Source organism: Cryptomeria japonica, chromosome 7 (assembly GCF_030272615.1).
Source record: "Cryptomeria japonica chromosome 7, Sugi_1.0, whole genome shotgun sequence".
In the NCBI taxonomy this organism is placed as follows: domain Eukaryota; kingdom Viridiplantae; phylum Streptophyta; class Pinopsida; order Cupressales; family Cupressaceae; genus Cryptomeria; species Cryptomeria japonica.
This window is the reverse complement of record NC_081411.1, coordinates 593,976,089-593,992,960: the sequence shown is the minus strand read 5'-3', so window position 1 is coordinate 593,992,960 and position 16,872 is coordinate 593,976,089.

The following is a 16,872-nucleotide window of genomic DNA, read 5'->3' as shown; positions in this document are numbered from 1 at the left end:
AACAAGACCAAAAGATATTTGCAATTATCTACAACCCTTGATATAGCCTAGAATAACATCTATGTATTCAAAAGAAACAGATTCCAAGTTAAAACCAAACAATCTCCATATTTATTTTGCAAAATGGCATTCAAAAAATATATGTTTCACAGTTTCAGGCACTCTGCATATGTTACAACTTACAAAAGTACCCTCATTATCTTTTATGGGGAGTTTATTTAACAGCAGGCGTCATCCAGAGAATTGTTTTTTTGGTTCATTATGAGCCATCCAAAATTTACAAAGACTATCTTTCTAGGCCTTTGGTTCCTAGTTTAAACCCCAACATTTGTTAAGGTGCAGAAAAATGGTATCAGCGTCGGTGAGTGAAGAGTAAATACATTTGGCTTTAAGGGAAGGGAGAGGTGTGCCATCAATCCAGCAAAGTGCATAAATGGGGGCCCGAAGGAGAGGGGGTGAGAGGGGGGAGAGTAGAGGATAAGGCCATTTTAAGTATGTTATAGGTCCTGCTCTGGGATGTCGGGATAGAGAAGGTAAGTGTCAGTTCCTCCCACCATCTCAATTGGTCATTTCCAAACAGATGCTCAAAGTATTTAATACCCATATTATGTCAGTTCAGTGCAGAATAGCTTTGGAGAGTGGCTAAAGGTTTTCCATTATGGAATAGATTCCACCATATTGATCTGTTATCAGCAATATGCCCTTGTACAGTGCCATTTACTTTGATATGTACCAAGTGTTTCACATGTTCCAAGCCTTCCATAGGGACTTAAAGATATCAGATCCAACCGGAGATACCTCAACTGTCCAATAAGAAGGTCAAGAATGGGTAGATCTTTCCATTTCTTGGCCTTCTTAGCGACCGAGCATATAATATTATTTCTTATAAGAGCTTTCTATGGCTCATTACCTTTCATGGCCTTAAGAATCCACTTGGAGGCGAGGGCAATGCCCTGTAGTTTCAAGTCCTTCAACCCCATCCCACCAAATAGTTTATGCATAATGCACCACTCCCATTTCACTGCATGTTGCTTCCTAGTACCTTTGCCATCTGACCATAGGAATTCCCTAATCTGCTTTTGAACATGATTAAATTGGTAATTCCTAAAGAGCCAAGCTGATGAGAAATAAATATTATATGAGGCCAATATTTTCTGACACACTTGGAATCTTCCAGTCGAGGAGAGAAAGTTCATGTTCCACTTGGAGAGTTTCTTATCAATCTTATTCCTTACCCATTCCCACATTTATTTTAAAATTGGAAGAACAAAAAAGGGAATACCTAGATATCTTACAATCTGTGTTGGGCCCAACCATTTGAGAGAGAATTTTGAGAACCAGCCCGAAGGGCTATCATCCCAACCAAGGAGATTGGACTTGTGCATAGCAATCTTACTGCCAGATGCTAGGCAGAAGAGTTCAATATTTTTCAGCAAACAGCAAGGTTATCTTCCTCAAGCTTAATTAAAATTGTAGTGTCATCAGCAAATTCAACATTACAGATTTCCTCCTTGTTAGGTAGGGAGGTACCCCTAATAGGAGGAGTAATAGAGGATTCCTTAAGCAAGTAGAACATTGCATCAGCAGCTAGGACAAATAAGGCAAGGGGCAGAGGACATCCTTGTCTGATGAATCTAGTTAGTGCAAAATTGGAGGACCTTATCCCATTTACTTCAACAGAAGCATTGGCATCACATAATAGAGTTCTGAGCATATTACAAAATCCAAGGGGGAAGCCTAATGACTGAACCATCTGAATGATATAACCTCATTCTATTATGTCATAGGCTTTCTCAAAATCTATGAGCAACATGTCTCCATTTTGTCCTGATTCCTTAGCCCAGTGAAACAACTCCCAACAGGTAATTAGGTTTTCCAGTATATAACGTCCTTTAACAAACCCTGTTTGAGTAGTACTGACAATCTTAGGCAAGATTTTCTCCAATCTACATGCAACCAACTTAGCTAAGATTTTGTATGACACATTCAACAGTGTGATAGGCCTCCAGTTTTTAAGTAGGGTTTTGTCACCTTCTTAGGAATAAGCTTGATCAGACCTTGGTTAATATTTTTGCCCAAGGAACCATTGTGTATCGCCTCAGTGTATAGGGAGTGAAGATCATCAACAATCTATCCAATATTTTCCTTATAAAATTCTACTGGAAACCCATCAGGGCCAGGGGATTTATCATTACTAAGAGCCAAGATAGCTTTCCCGATTTCTTCTTTTGAAATAGTCATTTCAAGTAGCCTACTATCCTCCTTATCAATAAGTTTGGGGACCAAGGACAGGATAATCTTTCTGGCATTTTCCTATTCCTCCCTAATTGGTTCGGCAGAGAACAAATCCTTGTAGAACTGAGCAAAGCACTCAAGAATCTTAGTTGCTCTCAAATGGTGTCAATTTTCTCTCTGGCTTGTTTCACCTTAAGAAGCTCGAAGAAGAGTTTAGATCCTCGATCTCCAATATCCAACCAATTTAATTTAGCCCTAGTTCTCCACCCTTTGATTTTCTGATTCTGCAATCTTCTAAGATCAGTCTTGGCCCTAATAAGCTAGTTGGTGAGTGATACATTCTCAGGATCCCCTTGAAGTTCCAGCTCAGCCACTTGGAGGGCATTATGCAGTTGTAACTCAGAGGCTCTGGCATCCTTAGCCTTCTTTTTACCCACAGCTTGGCAGAGTGAGGTCCAAGTTTTAACATTCTGATTCCATCTGCCAATGTTGGAAATTTGGCAATTACCATATTTATTAAACACTCTGACAATACATGGGGCACACTTCAGGTCCTCATCCATTAGTAGACTAGTGTTCATTTTGAAGTTCAGGCTAGGGTTTCGTGGGGCCACCCTACTATCAATTATCTATAGCCCAATCATAATATGATGATGATCTGATAATGTATATGGTATGACATCATATTGAACACCATCATCATTTTTAGCAGTTTTGAAGAAATATTTGTTGAAATAAAATCTATCAAGCCTGCAATACTCTTTTATTATACTGTTGATGATTACACCAGGTGTGCCATATTGATTTATACTCTCCCTTATTTCTTGTTAAAGGATCAATTAATTTCATCTTGTTAACCATCATTTCCCACTGCACTCTCTCAGCTCCCTTCCATTCAACCTTGTTTCCTCCCTATTTATCTTGAGCACTAACTACCATGTTGAAATCTCCTCCCAAGAACCAAGGGATATCCTCCAAGTTAGCAAGTCATTCCCACATAATCCCTCTTTCTCGGTAGTCATTGGAGGCATAAATTGAATAAATGCCAAAGGAGGAATTGTCATTCTGAATGATAGTCCTTACTGCTCTTGCACATGGGGATTGCCCCCATTTTGTCACCTTATTCGCCCAATTAGGGTTTAATAAAATTGCAGCTCCACCTCTTCCTTTAGGGTGATTGGTATAGAAGGGAGTGGCCTCCCTCCAAATGCATTTTAGACCAACTTCTAAGGTAAACCCCACTGATTTTAGCTCCTGGAGCATAAAGCAGTCAATATCCTTGTGCATATTTAGAAATATTTTGACCACATATTTTCTATCAGGGGCCTCAAGGCCCCTGATGTTCCATGAGATGGCTTTCAACATTAGGAAGATTGTTCAGGAGTGTCCACCGGGGACTTAAACCCCTCGAAGCACTTAGGTCATTCCTTAGGATTAGAGAGGTAACTAGCATCAAAAGCCACTGTTGAGAGTGGTCTACCTCTTTTCTTCCTAAGTTCAGAGAGTTGTTCTTGTCCCAATGATTCCTTCCTAACTGAATTCTCCTTAGAAGCCTTAGGAGATCTTTTCCTCCTTTTTTCTTAGATTTATTTCCAGATGGGTCTTCTCCCCCATTATTAGATCCAAAATCAAAAACTCTAAGATCTGAGGAAAATGGATTACCCCACCATTGTTGATAACCTCAAAGTCATCAGATTTCAAACAGAGTCCAGTACCATGAACATACCCTATGGTATGGTTGGAAGGGAGGATGGTAAGCCCCATATCCCCATCAATGTCACCAGATGTCAACTCAAGGGGTTTGGTAGGGTTTTGTGCTCCCTCACCCTCAACCTTGGTCTCCAAGGGAGTATTTGAAACAAAAACAATGGGAGGAATGCTCATCTCCCCAGAAATGTCACAATTTCCCATACATTCAGACCCCAGAGGGGATTGACTTACAATATAGATGGCATTGGTGGTATCTTGAGCACGACCATCATCCCCTTCGATCAACATATGGAGGAAGGGCATGGTATAGGACTCAATCTCCTTTTTCTAATTACTTAATGATAATTCAAGTTGTTTTCTATGTTCTGCAGCCATTTTTAATTTTTCAAGGACAAGTTGTTGTGCATTTTGAGTTTTGGGTCCACCATTAGTAGTGGAAAATCCAACCACATCAGATTCTAGTGGGATAGAGACACTGGCAGCTGAATTGGCCTCTTTTAGGGCCTTCTGATATTTAACTAAATTCTCAGCAATTGAGGGAGGAGCACTGGAGGGATTAGGGCAATCTTGTGGGTAGTAGCTAGAGAGTGGGGATCAGGGTCGGGTGGAGGTGGCAGGTCGGGAAAGTTAGGATGTGAAGGGTTGGGGGGGACGGGAGGTCAAGATTCAGGGTGCAATGGGGGATGAGTAGGGCCAGTATGTTTAGGGTTTGAGGGGTCTTCCGAGGCAGAATGTAGAGGATATCGAGAAGAGGCCTTCTTGGAAGGAACAAAGTTTTTTCCCCCCAACAAAGGGCAATTTTTGAAGAAGTGCCCACTTCTTTTGCACTTATGACATGCATTAACTCCCCCCAAATACTCTAAGGGACATGAAAATAACTGGTTTTCAATATAGATATCAATTTCAGAGGGTAAAGTCAAGCTAGGATTGAAGGCAATGAGTACCCTCGCATCCATATGGGGTAATAAAGTAGCAGAAGAATCAATTTTAATCACTTTGCCTATAGGTTCAGTAATTTTTGAGATACAGTTCCATAAGAATGGAGGAACATTTTTAATAACAACTCATTTAGGGTTAGATAGTGCCATGATTTCCTCATTACATGCAATAGGAGTCTAAGGAATGGCTCTAAAACAAGCATTTCCTACATTCCAAAATTTCTTATCGAGCACTTTCTTTTGTGTTTCTTTATCATTGGAAAAAAATAAGGAATAACCCTTTTTGTAACATTCTACAGAAAGAAAAATGAATGCCAAGTTTTGTACACCAAATATCTTGAAACCATCTATTTAAATATTGTCTAGACAACATTCTATCTTCATCAAGGGCTGCTAAAAAAACCGAGGAATCCCTAAGTCTAGAAATTTCCTTAGAAATGCATTCAGTCATGGAAGTATTAGGTTTAATGACAGCTCTTGGAGCTGAGGCAACCTCACCTTCTTCGCAGGCCTGGCTTGCTGCTGCATCGTGAAGGACCTCCGGCTCGAACCTCGCATCCTCCGAGAAAGTTGTGCAACGTCCTTCAACGGCTTGGTGGAATGATTTCTTCACTCCATTATTGCTCTAGTTGGTGTTAATACCAACCCCAACCCTATTTTTCTCCATTAATGGAGACACGAGCAGAAGTAGATGCGGGGGCCTCTAGGTAGGCTTGGGAGCCCCCGAACAGTGAGTCGGCTTGCAGCCAAGGACCGTTTGTATTCGTCCTTGGTTGCAAAGCCAGAACCCTTAAAGACCAAGATCCATAGTTTTCCACTCTTTAGCTAAGAAGTAGACCTAATATTCAAAGGGGGATTCAATAGTGTCATCCTCAACTATAATACCTTTATCTTTAATAACATCAACAATCTTAGGATATATCCCCCTCACAATACCTTTAGTAGTGATTGGGCCACCCTCCATTGTTTGAAGTCTTCTTCTATGGACATAATTTTGTAGAATAAAAAAACTTGTAGCTGAGTTTTTGGCAATGTTCTCACTAAAGGACACTAGCTCCTAGAGGTTCCTAAATAAATCTTCTTATCTCTTCTCCTTGGAATTCAACCCATCCTCCAATATCTACCAACCCCTACTACTATATGAGACAACATTTGAAGTCTTAAAGTGGTGCCACTATTTTTATAAGATCTTCTAGGGGGCTTCACAATCCTTGAAATTTGTGTTCATGGAATATATGTTCTTCACTAGTTATTTTAGGACAACCTCTTCCACCTTGAGAATTTTGTAGAATAGCTCGATAGACTACTAATTTGTTATCAATTTCGGTCATAGTGGTTTTATTTCTAAAGATAGAGGGCTTGCAAAAATGATGGGACTCCAACTTAGATTTTGAACTTTATTATTTATTTCGTTAGTTCTATCCCTATTGAACCCAAGAGGTTTCCTAGAAACTATAATAGTTTGATCTTGTTTTAGGGGATTGAGGTTAGGATTTGGCATTTTTGTTTTGATAATGTTGGAACCAATGCATCTAGAGGGGACCTCTAAAATGGTAACATGAAAAATTTTATTCTTTTGACAACAACAAGGAAGGAAAACTAAGAGGGGGGTGAATCATTTATAACCGGATTAAACAATTTAACCACAATCTCTGATCTAATCAACTGCAGCAAAATGAAAGATAACAGCAACACACATAAAACCAATATTTTTGAGGTGGAAACCTCGGTTAAGGGAAAAACCACGGTGGGAACCTACCCATAATGAGAAGATACTCTGCAGTAGTATGTGTAAATATTACAATGGGAAATTCACATGCATTCAGGCACACTGCCTAGAGCTCACTGCTCAAATTACAATGACCCGTAAGGATACAACCCTCGGGGAAGGTTCACTACCTTACAAATATATTCGGACTACAATTTGGAAAAGATAAACTGCAAAAATAGCATCTGCTAATGCCTGATGACAGTTCTAGTTAAGTTCATAGGTCTACCCTTCACCAATCTCTGCTCAATAAACCACACCGAAAGATTAATTCACTTTATTACACATACACCACTCTCTTGTAATTCAGACTCAACAACAACCACCTAATAACATGAATATTACACCCATTTATACAAATTATCAACCTTGACTACAAGGTCGGTGTTGGTGCCCCGAAATGGGGTTTACACTGCAAACAGGCAGAAACCAAGCCCGTTCTTAAGATTTATCAAAGGAGGAGCCATCTCCAACTATTTAAAATCTTCAAGGACTTGAACCAACATATGACAAGGATTTTTCTAATCCTTCTACACTTCGGGCTCTACAAAACCCTCGAGGTTGAAACTTTGATGAATTTATAATCTATGTGTCATACTTATAATTTCATCAAATTTAAGCAAAAAATATGAAAAACATGCTCAACAACAGGTAGAATTCTCAAGGATGGCTAATCCTCCAGTGATCCTAAACCCAGATGGACCTTTGAGATGGACAAAACATACAAAAGTACATATAAGATATCGTGCCTTTTTATTGTAATTAATTATGTAGCAAACATAGGTGAACAGATCACATAAATGATTATAAGGATTCATAATAGACTATGATCAGTGCATCCTTCCATTGGGTGATTGATTTCGGTATACATAAATGAACTATAACAAAACTTAGTCTAATAGCATTTAGGTTTTGAGAAAACATTGCCTTACAACATTTTCCCTCGGCAACCTTGATTTAAACTACTTATCAAATCCTCGCGCAAGTCCTATTATTCTATAATTATGTTCGAGCATTTTAATTAATCCCTTAGATCAAAGCAAGAACAAAAAATGCATACACCATAACAGTGCATTTAAAGAAAGAAATCATTGACCACATTTCATTCAAAAGATAATAAAATTGAACAATGCAGAGAACTAAATCAAAATTATATTTCCTTTCAATTTGTTATGTTCTTTCTGTCGCAAAGATCATATGCATATAATTCTTTCAAGAACTTGCAAGAAAACCCAAACCTAAGACTCTTATCTATTTCTATCTGAAAATCCTTACACTTGCTCACTTTCTATTAATACTTGTTACAGGAACCACCTAAATCTGAAAGATTTAAAAAAAAATACTAAGTACAGAGACCAAATTTGAAACCCTATCTCTTGGCCTTGAATTCCCTTTTATAGAAAATAAGGGATCAAACAAGCTACGGGCCAAAAGGGACATCTGTCATTCAGAAAATGACCGGTTACCTACAAAATTGTTACAAAAGAGTTCATTTAAGGAATGCCATAACCAACATCAAAATATTTGTAACTAATTCATCATAGCACTTTAAGCTTTTCCTTTTCCTTTTTCTATTGTCGATGAAGATTTGAGGGGGGCCCACTTCTTCAATTGCTCATGTCCCAAAAAGTAACCATTGTGTAGAGCCAAAACCATTTGCTAGGCTTCCACATCATATAGTTAGTTAACTAACAAGCTGATCTCCTCATTCATTCCTTCAAGTACATGTTTCCCCACTCGGCATATTCTTCTTCTGATAGTCATTTGAAAAGCATGACCTCGTTAGCCTTGGTCCTGTAAGGAGTATATTTGACTACCACCTGGTTCGCCTCCCTTTCAAAAGTTTCAAAAAATGATCTGGTGTGTATTATTTTATCCATGTTGTCTTCCAACATGCCAGTATCCAAATCATCGCAAATCATATCCACCTGTGTTAATAGCTCTTTCTGCTTCTACCTTCCATATCTTTAGAGTTTTAATTTATCCACTTTTATTTTCAATGTTGGGAAGAAATGTCTCATTCATTTCACTGAAATCTCTCATCAGCTCTCTTACCTTTCTCTCTATATTATCTGGCAACATTTAGGGCTGCTTGCATTGACTTTACCAATAGGTAGGTGGGATGAAGTGTTGGTGGCTTCACAGCGTGGTATTTTGAGGCCATGGACATTATTCTAAGCTCATTTCCCCTTTGTAACCACTTTGTGAATAAAGGGATTGCTACCTCTTTGTCTCTATCAAAACTTTGAATAGCATTAAATAATAAAGAGTATAAAGAATGCACACTATTCAGCCTGCTATTTAATTTCTTATTTAAGTGAATCAATAAGGAGCTAATTATTTCCTTCTACTTACAGGCAGATTGATCCTCTGACTCCTTTAACTTTTTCTCCAACTCATCAATCCTTTCTAAAATTTGAGCTCTAGTTGGGTCAGTAGATCATGTTGGTTCAAGCTCATCGTCAATATAAGGAACTAGCAATATTCTAAGAGCATCGGTCTCACTATCTATCTAAGTTGTTGTACATGTATGTGAGACTGGTGGGGACTTGGATGTTGATGGGACCGATGCAATGGCAAGGGCTGAAGAAGATGCTCTTGGTTGTCTCTGCTCAAGAAGTTGTACTTTTGTCTGCAATTCCATATATTTCTATTGAACTAGATTATAATCATGAAAAAACTTTTCAAACTTATTCATTAACTCTTGCTTCTCCTTATCCTCTCTCTTTGCAGTTTTATGAGCTAACTTGGTTGTATCAATAGCCAACTTTATAGCTTCGACACTTGATGTATCAGAAGCTCTATTTATGATGAGGCCTCCTTTCAAATTTGGATTTATATCACTCACATCAAGTCTCCCAGGCCCTTCTTGTAGTGATCATATTACTAAGGTTGCATGATCATCTATAAAGTATGATCCCTTGAATGCTAGCCTCACTTCCTCTTCTGAGTTGAATTGATGGCCTCTTTCTTTTTTGATTTTATCAAATGCCATTGCATCAGCTATATCCCATTCAAGCAGAATCAAGATACCGGTCTAGTTTACAATATTTCTCCCTTCATCTGTCGTGATTGCCTTGAATTCTTCCATCATCTCAGTCTTGACCTCTTCCTGATTTTCAGGGTTAGACCTATTCAGCCTCTGGGCCATTCTCTCGTCACTTCTCTTCCTGTACTCATCAACTTTCACTTTCCACATCATTTGAATGAACTCTTAACAAAAGCTTCATCTTCAAGAAATTTCTCACATGCCTCATTTCTAGCATCATTCAACAATCTTCCTTGAATGTCTAGAGGCGTGATGTCAAATTCTAGAGTAGGTGGTACAGGAAGGATGCATTTGTAATTTCCACAGTGTCTACATCATGTGGTTCTTCAATTTGTTGAACTTCTCCTTGTTCTTCAAATTGTACTAGAGGTGAAAAGGGGATATGTGGTGGTGAGGGGCTTCCTCTAGATCAATGATCTGGATTCCTTTCAAAGGTCTAACCTACGTCCCCGAGGTTGGTTCTTCTCTCATTATTTTTTTTCCTTTCCTCCTCACCAACTTTCCACTGTCACTACCACTATCCTCTTCACTACTTTCCTCATCCCTCACTCTTTTTATTACAATACTTTCTTTTGGAAGAGGCTCATAAATAGGTCGAGTCTCCTCTAATCCATCTGTTATGTGAGGTAAAGGAGGAGGGGGACTAGGTTGTTTCATCCTCATTTGTTGAATCAAAGTTGTATCATCGGGTGGAAAGGGTGTAAGTTATTGTACACTCCTCTTCTCAATATGTCTGCAATGAATTTCCTCAAGCTTCGTTATCTTCTCTTTCAAAGCAAGAATTAACTCATCAAAATTATTCACAGCAAAATCAACTTTAGTAGAGAAAGGGTTGAAGGCTCTCAATGTATCATAACTTGGATCCATTTTCCATATAATCGCCCATAGTTTCTTGAAAGCTATCCACTTATCCTTCTTCCAATCCTGAGTAGAAAAATCAAACTCAGATCTGATTACATCTTCAGGTTAGTGGTGTTCATGGGTCAGTGCAGTTCCTTTTATTCTTTGTCTAAAAATGTTATAGAACCCCTCTGGGTCACTGTGCCTGGCTACACTAACTCCCAAGTAATATCATGCAAAAAGTTTGTCAAAATGTACATGCCCTCCTTAGATTCCAAAGTAGGGGATAGAAATGTAATTAGGGAAGATAGTTCCGTTGCCCCTACCCTTCAAATCCTTATCCTGGATACAACCAATTTTCCAAATTACTTCAGCAAATCCAAGTCTCAATGGGACATTGAATGGTAATACATGAGGCTGCCCTAGGAAGCCATAAACTCTAATGACAGTGTTGACCGGGTAAGGAATGATATCACCCCAATTTAGATTCATTCTCAAGATTGAAAGCCTTTCTTTTGGTCTCAAGAAATCATGTAACTATATAGGGATTCTAGGCGGATTAACTGTCAATCGCTGCCTTAATTTGGAAGAAAAATCATTATCAAATCTTACAAAACTAGCTTCTAGCTTGTCCCATGACATATCCATACTCCGCAATTGTACCAGTATCTCAACATTATTAATTATCTTTTTGAGATCCATGGTACCTTCAACATAATCTGAATTCTTGAATAAGAACATATGCATTAGCAATGAGTACTAATAAAAATTAGTGCTCAATTCAGTGTTCTTAATATCCAATAATCCTTTATGAATCTTATCTTCAAGATAAGGAGCAAAATCAAAAATCACTAAAAAGTCCAGGTGTTGAATATGAATGGCCATAAACATGAAATTTGGTGGCATAACCGTGGAAAGGTTAAAACCTAAAACCTGACACAGAGAGAAAAAGGTAGCTTGTAAATACTTAGCAAAAGCACCAATTGGAAAAGGCTCGGCTGAATTTGGATCGATATGGTAAGGTGTGCTTCCTTCTTTTGCCAAGTGGGCAAGGAGAAGATTTGATCTAACAAAACCCTTTGTTTTGTGATATTCCTCCTTGATTTCATTCAAATCTACTGGAATCAGTGTAGCAGAAGGTTCATACAGGTCAAAAACTTCACAAAATTCCTCTCTTTGAATTGTCAATAAGACATCCCCATCAATTCCCCTTATTACTCTAGAAATAGGGTCATATCTATCTGCCACTACCCTGAGAAGGTCGACATCCATGAAGATGTTAGGCACCACCAGCTTTCCTAGGTCATATTGTCAAGCACTCGAGAGTGGAGAATGCAAATTTCTCTACCCATACCATAATTTAAACACATTAACCCCAGTCATAGGTACCCTAGCATCTAAAATTGCATATGTTTATCAACTAACCCTTCTCCTAGAGTTCTTCCTTGAATAATTTTTATCCCCTGAAATTTGTCATTTGTTGATGGTTTCAACTGGTCTAGAAAATCATTACACAATTTTTTCTTCAAATATTCGGTCTACCTAGAGTGGTTCCGTGAGGGAGTCGTTTTATCAAACTAGGGCTTTCTCAACAATTATCGACAAACAAGGAAAGGGAAACCAGAGTTTAACCAAGAACCCACAATTCCAACATAGAAAATGGAAAATTCACAAACTCCCTGAGCTAAGACTGCAAAACCTCACAGCAATCTTCAATTCCTTTACCAGAAAATTCACACAGCTTATACTATCCAGCTTTAAAACACAGAGAGGAAGATAATCAACTTACAAATTTAAAAACACTAGAAAAAGCTTAATTCTGCACTGAGATAGCTCGCTCAAAACTCCTTCGAATCTAAAATCGCCTTTTGTTTTCTCCAGATTGCTTCGTGAATCAAAATGATTCTAAAAAGACATTTATTTCTATTCTTGAATTATGCGTTACCATATCATTCACCATCACTACTCACATGAGTGGAAAATGGCTCGAATTCATATTTGAACCAAGTTTGAAACTGGACCGTTGATTCCATCCATGGTGGCACATGGCGTGAATTATATTAGTCAATTTGACATTGACCATCCCTTGTGGCAAATGGTGACATCAAAAGTATGGCACGACACTTCCATCTCATCATCCTTCTCATTTATGTCAACGGCCCCGCCATCTGACTTCTCTTTGGCCCGCCCAAGACACATGACATCATCTCGCGATACCGCAATCATTAACTTTCATACATTTTCTATTGCGGGGTAGCAAGAACCATTAGATCTATCTGAACTTTATACAGTTAACCCCAGTGTGCACTCCCTTCAGTGACTTAACGACCAAGCATGTTTCCTGATTATGATTAAAAGATCTTCACTAATTACAGCATGTGTGGACAATGGGAACATTAGTAACTTGGTAGTTAATACAAATATATCAGCTAGAACAAGAAAAAGGACCCGCCTAGGAAAATAAAAATGAATACTTTAGGAAAAGTAAGACCCACTCACTCAATAAATGCCTAGGACACTAAAAAAAGCCCCGCCAACGTATTAAAACCCTCAGGCTAAAAAACAAGGAAATGCGAGTTTAAAACAAGTTTAGGGGATCTTATCAAGACTTTAGACAAAATCAAAATAAACCCTAAACCCAAAGCCTAAAACGCAAGGGAAAAAGAGCAAGATAAGACACAGAAAAACCTACCAATCAACTAAAGCACAAAATTTTGCTAGGTCATTTCTACTAACCATCAGTGGGCCAAACGCTTAACACCTAATTATAAAATTACACTAAACAATACATAAATCAACCACTGGACCAATACAATATCACAATCAACATAGCACGGACCTAAATCAACTCCTCAATTGCATATCACCATCGGAAATCTTGTCAAAATCAACCGCAACACGTTACACCACCAAAAATACCGCATAACATGAAGAATATCACCAGACTCGTAAGATCATCAAGAAAACACACAATGATCAATGCCCAGAGCATCCAAACAAATAGGACATGATTAGGAAACACCAACAAGCACATTAGAATCATCCACAATAGTTGCACCAACACCACATTCAAATCTTCATCGATCAACATGCTAACACTCAAGAACACTTAACAGTAGCAACTCGAACAGGAAAGATATCTTGCATAGCATCAAATCATGAACCATCTGAAATGAAGATACACACAAACATCCCAAACACTCCCAAATCCGCAACACTAGATATGATCATACCAGAGCACAATGGATCAAACACCAAAACACTTTAATACTGAACACTGAAAACTAATCTCCATATCGAAATCCACGACTTGGTCAAATCACCACATAGCATCATGAAATCAATAAAGAATAAATTATCTCTGGTTGATTCAGCATAACAAATAGATAAACCAACCAAATCAACTTACTGCAATCACCATAGCACCAAAATACAGGAATATGTTGACATCAATGACAACAACATATCCTAGCAGCACCAATATCCAACATATTCTTGGGTGAAGATAGATATTCCTCAAATGTAGTGGAATAGAAGAGGGTACAACAATGACAAAGGGCCAATTATGTCTTCATTCGGTTCATTTATGCATCTGGTTTATTCTCCTCAATTAGATAGGGTATTCTCCCCCTTAGTAAAATTTCTCCCTTTGTGGATCCATCTCTTTGTGGGCAACACAACTGTTCCTTTCAATCAGAAGCCCAATTATGATTTTTATTTACAAATTGGGTAGACATTGAAAGAACTCACAAACAAGGACCAATGAGTACTTCCCAAGGTCTCAAGCATACCGGTACTGCAACATAAACACTTGATCTCCCCATGTGTCCAGCATTTGGTCCAACAGACATGAGATATGGCAATGAACTCCCCCTGAACCATAGATCTCCATACACATTTAAGTGCATGAAGTTGATGACACAACTCCTAGTTGGTGTCTCGGATACTCAAATGTGCTTGCCGGTAAAGGTTTGGTGAAGATGTCAGCCACTTGTTCACATATAGGGATATATTCCATCTTGACTTCTTGCTCTTCCACCTTCTCCCTGAGAAAATGATATTTAATGGCAATGTGTTTGGTCCTAGAGTGCATAACTGGGTTCTTTGATATGTTAATTGCACTTGAATTGTCCCACCAGATAGAGATACGATCATTCATCTCTACCTGAATATCCTTGAGGGTCTGCTTCATCCATAGCACTTGAGAACAGCATGTAGCAGCAACAATATATTATGCTTCAGCAGTAGATAAGGAGATTGAATCTTGCTTCTTGTTGTGCCATAAAACCAACCAGTTACCTAGGAAGAATGCACCACTACTTGTGCTCTTTTGGTCATCAATGCATCATGCCCAATCAGCATCAGAGTACGCTTGCAAGGTGAATCTTCCTTGCTTAGGGTACCATAGGCCATAATTGAGTGTTCCTTGTGAGTACCTGAAGATCCTTCTGACTGCATTCATATGTGACTGTTTAGGTCCTGCTTGAAATATTGCCACCATGCACACTAACTGCACTATATCTGGTCTAGAGGCAGTAAGATACCATAAACTACCAATCATAGACCTATATAAGGTTTGATCCACTACCAGTGACTCATCTTCCTTGCTCAGCTTGCATCCGGCCACCATGGGGGTACTTGTCAGTTTTTTGTCCTCCATCTAAAACTTATTCAACATATCTTTGGCATACTTGGTTTGAGAGATAAATATTCCCTTGTCATGTTGTGTTATCTACAAACCAATAAAATATGTGAGCTCTCTAATCATTGACATCTCAAACTCTGATTGCATTTGATTGGCAAAGTCTTTACACAAGGCATCCTTGTTGCCTCTAAAAATCATTTCATCCACATATACAACCACAATAATAATGTGGTCTCCATATTCTTTAATACCACTATTTGCACTTCCTTTTCTGAAACCCTGCTCCTTTAGATATTTGTCTAACCATGAGTACCATGCTCTTGGGGCTTGCTTCAAGCCATACAATTCTTTTTTCAACTGACACACAATTTTCATCATCATGTAGTAGAAAATCTTCTGGTTGTTCCATGCATACTTCCTCTTCTAAATTTCCATTTAGGAAGGAAAATTTTACATCCATTTGATAGACCTTGTATCCCTTGTAGGCAGAGAATGCTAGAAACATTCTAATGGCTTCAAGTCTTGCAACCGATGCAAATGTTTCTTCAAAATCAATCTCTTCTACTTGAGAATAACCTTTGCACACCAATCTAGCTTTATCCCTAACAATCTTACCTTCTTCATTCATCTTGTTCCGATATACCCATTTTGTACCAATGATGTTCTTATCAACCGATCTAGGAACTAGTTCCCGAGTCTTATTATTCTCAATCTACTACAATCCCTCTTCCATTGCATCCATCAATTTTTTACTTTTGTTGGCCGCATTGAATGTTTTGGGTTCCATTTCGATCATGAGGCAGAAATTGACTTGTTCATTATTTCGGGCAAGTCTTCTTCTGATCTGCACACCATCATTCTTATTGCCTATAATCTGATCTTCAGGGTGATTTTTATGCACATATCGGTTAGGGGGATTGTTTGATTCTTCTTCTAGTTCACTGTCTAACTAAACTTCTTCTTCATCACTAGTGTCATCATATCAGTTGACTTGAGCATGTGTCCCTTTATGCAAATCTTCATCCACTCTAACATGCACACTCTCAATGACTCTTCTTAGTCTTTTGTTGTAGCATTTGTAGGCCTTACTGTGAGTTGAGTAACCAAGGAATATACCTTCATCAATCCTAGAATCAAAGTTGCCCAATCCATCCTGATCTCTTTTGATGAATCATTTACTCCCAAACACTTTGAAGTACTTTACTGATGGCTTCTGGTCATACCACAATTCATAAGGTGTCATTCTATTGTTTGTTCTCAATTGAACCCAGTTCAAGGTATATACAGTAGTATGAACTGCTTCTTTCCAATATATATCCGGTATGTTAGCTTCATTTAGCATGGTTCTTGCCATCTCTTGGTTGTCCTATTTTTCCTTTCTACCACACCATTTTGTTGTGGTGTCCTTGGAGTTGAATATTGTCTTCTGATTCCATGTCTCTCACAGTAGTCTTCAAACTCATTTGATGTGAACTCTCCACCCCGGCCAGATCTTAGGAATTTTAGCTTGCATCCACTTTCCCTTTCTACCATCTTCTGGAAGATCCTGAACCTTTCAAATGCTTGAGATTTCTCCTACAAGAAAGTGACCCATGTCATTCTTGAAAAGTCATCAATGAAGAGCACGAAATATCTCTCACCGGCTAGAGCTCTTGTCCTGGTTGGACCAAATAGATCAGTATGCACA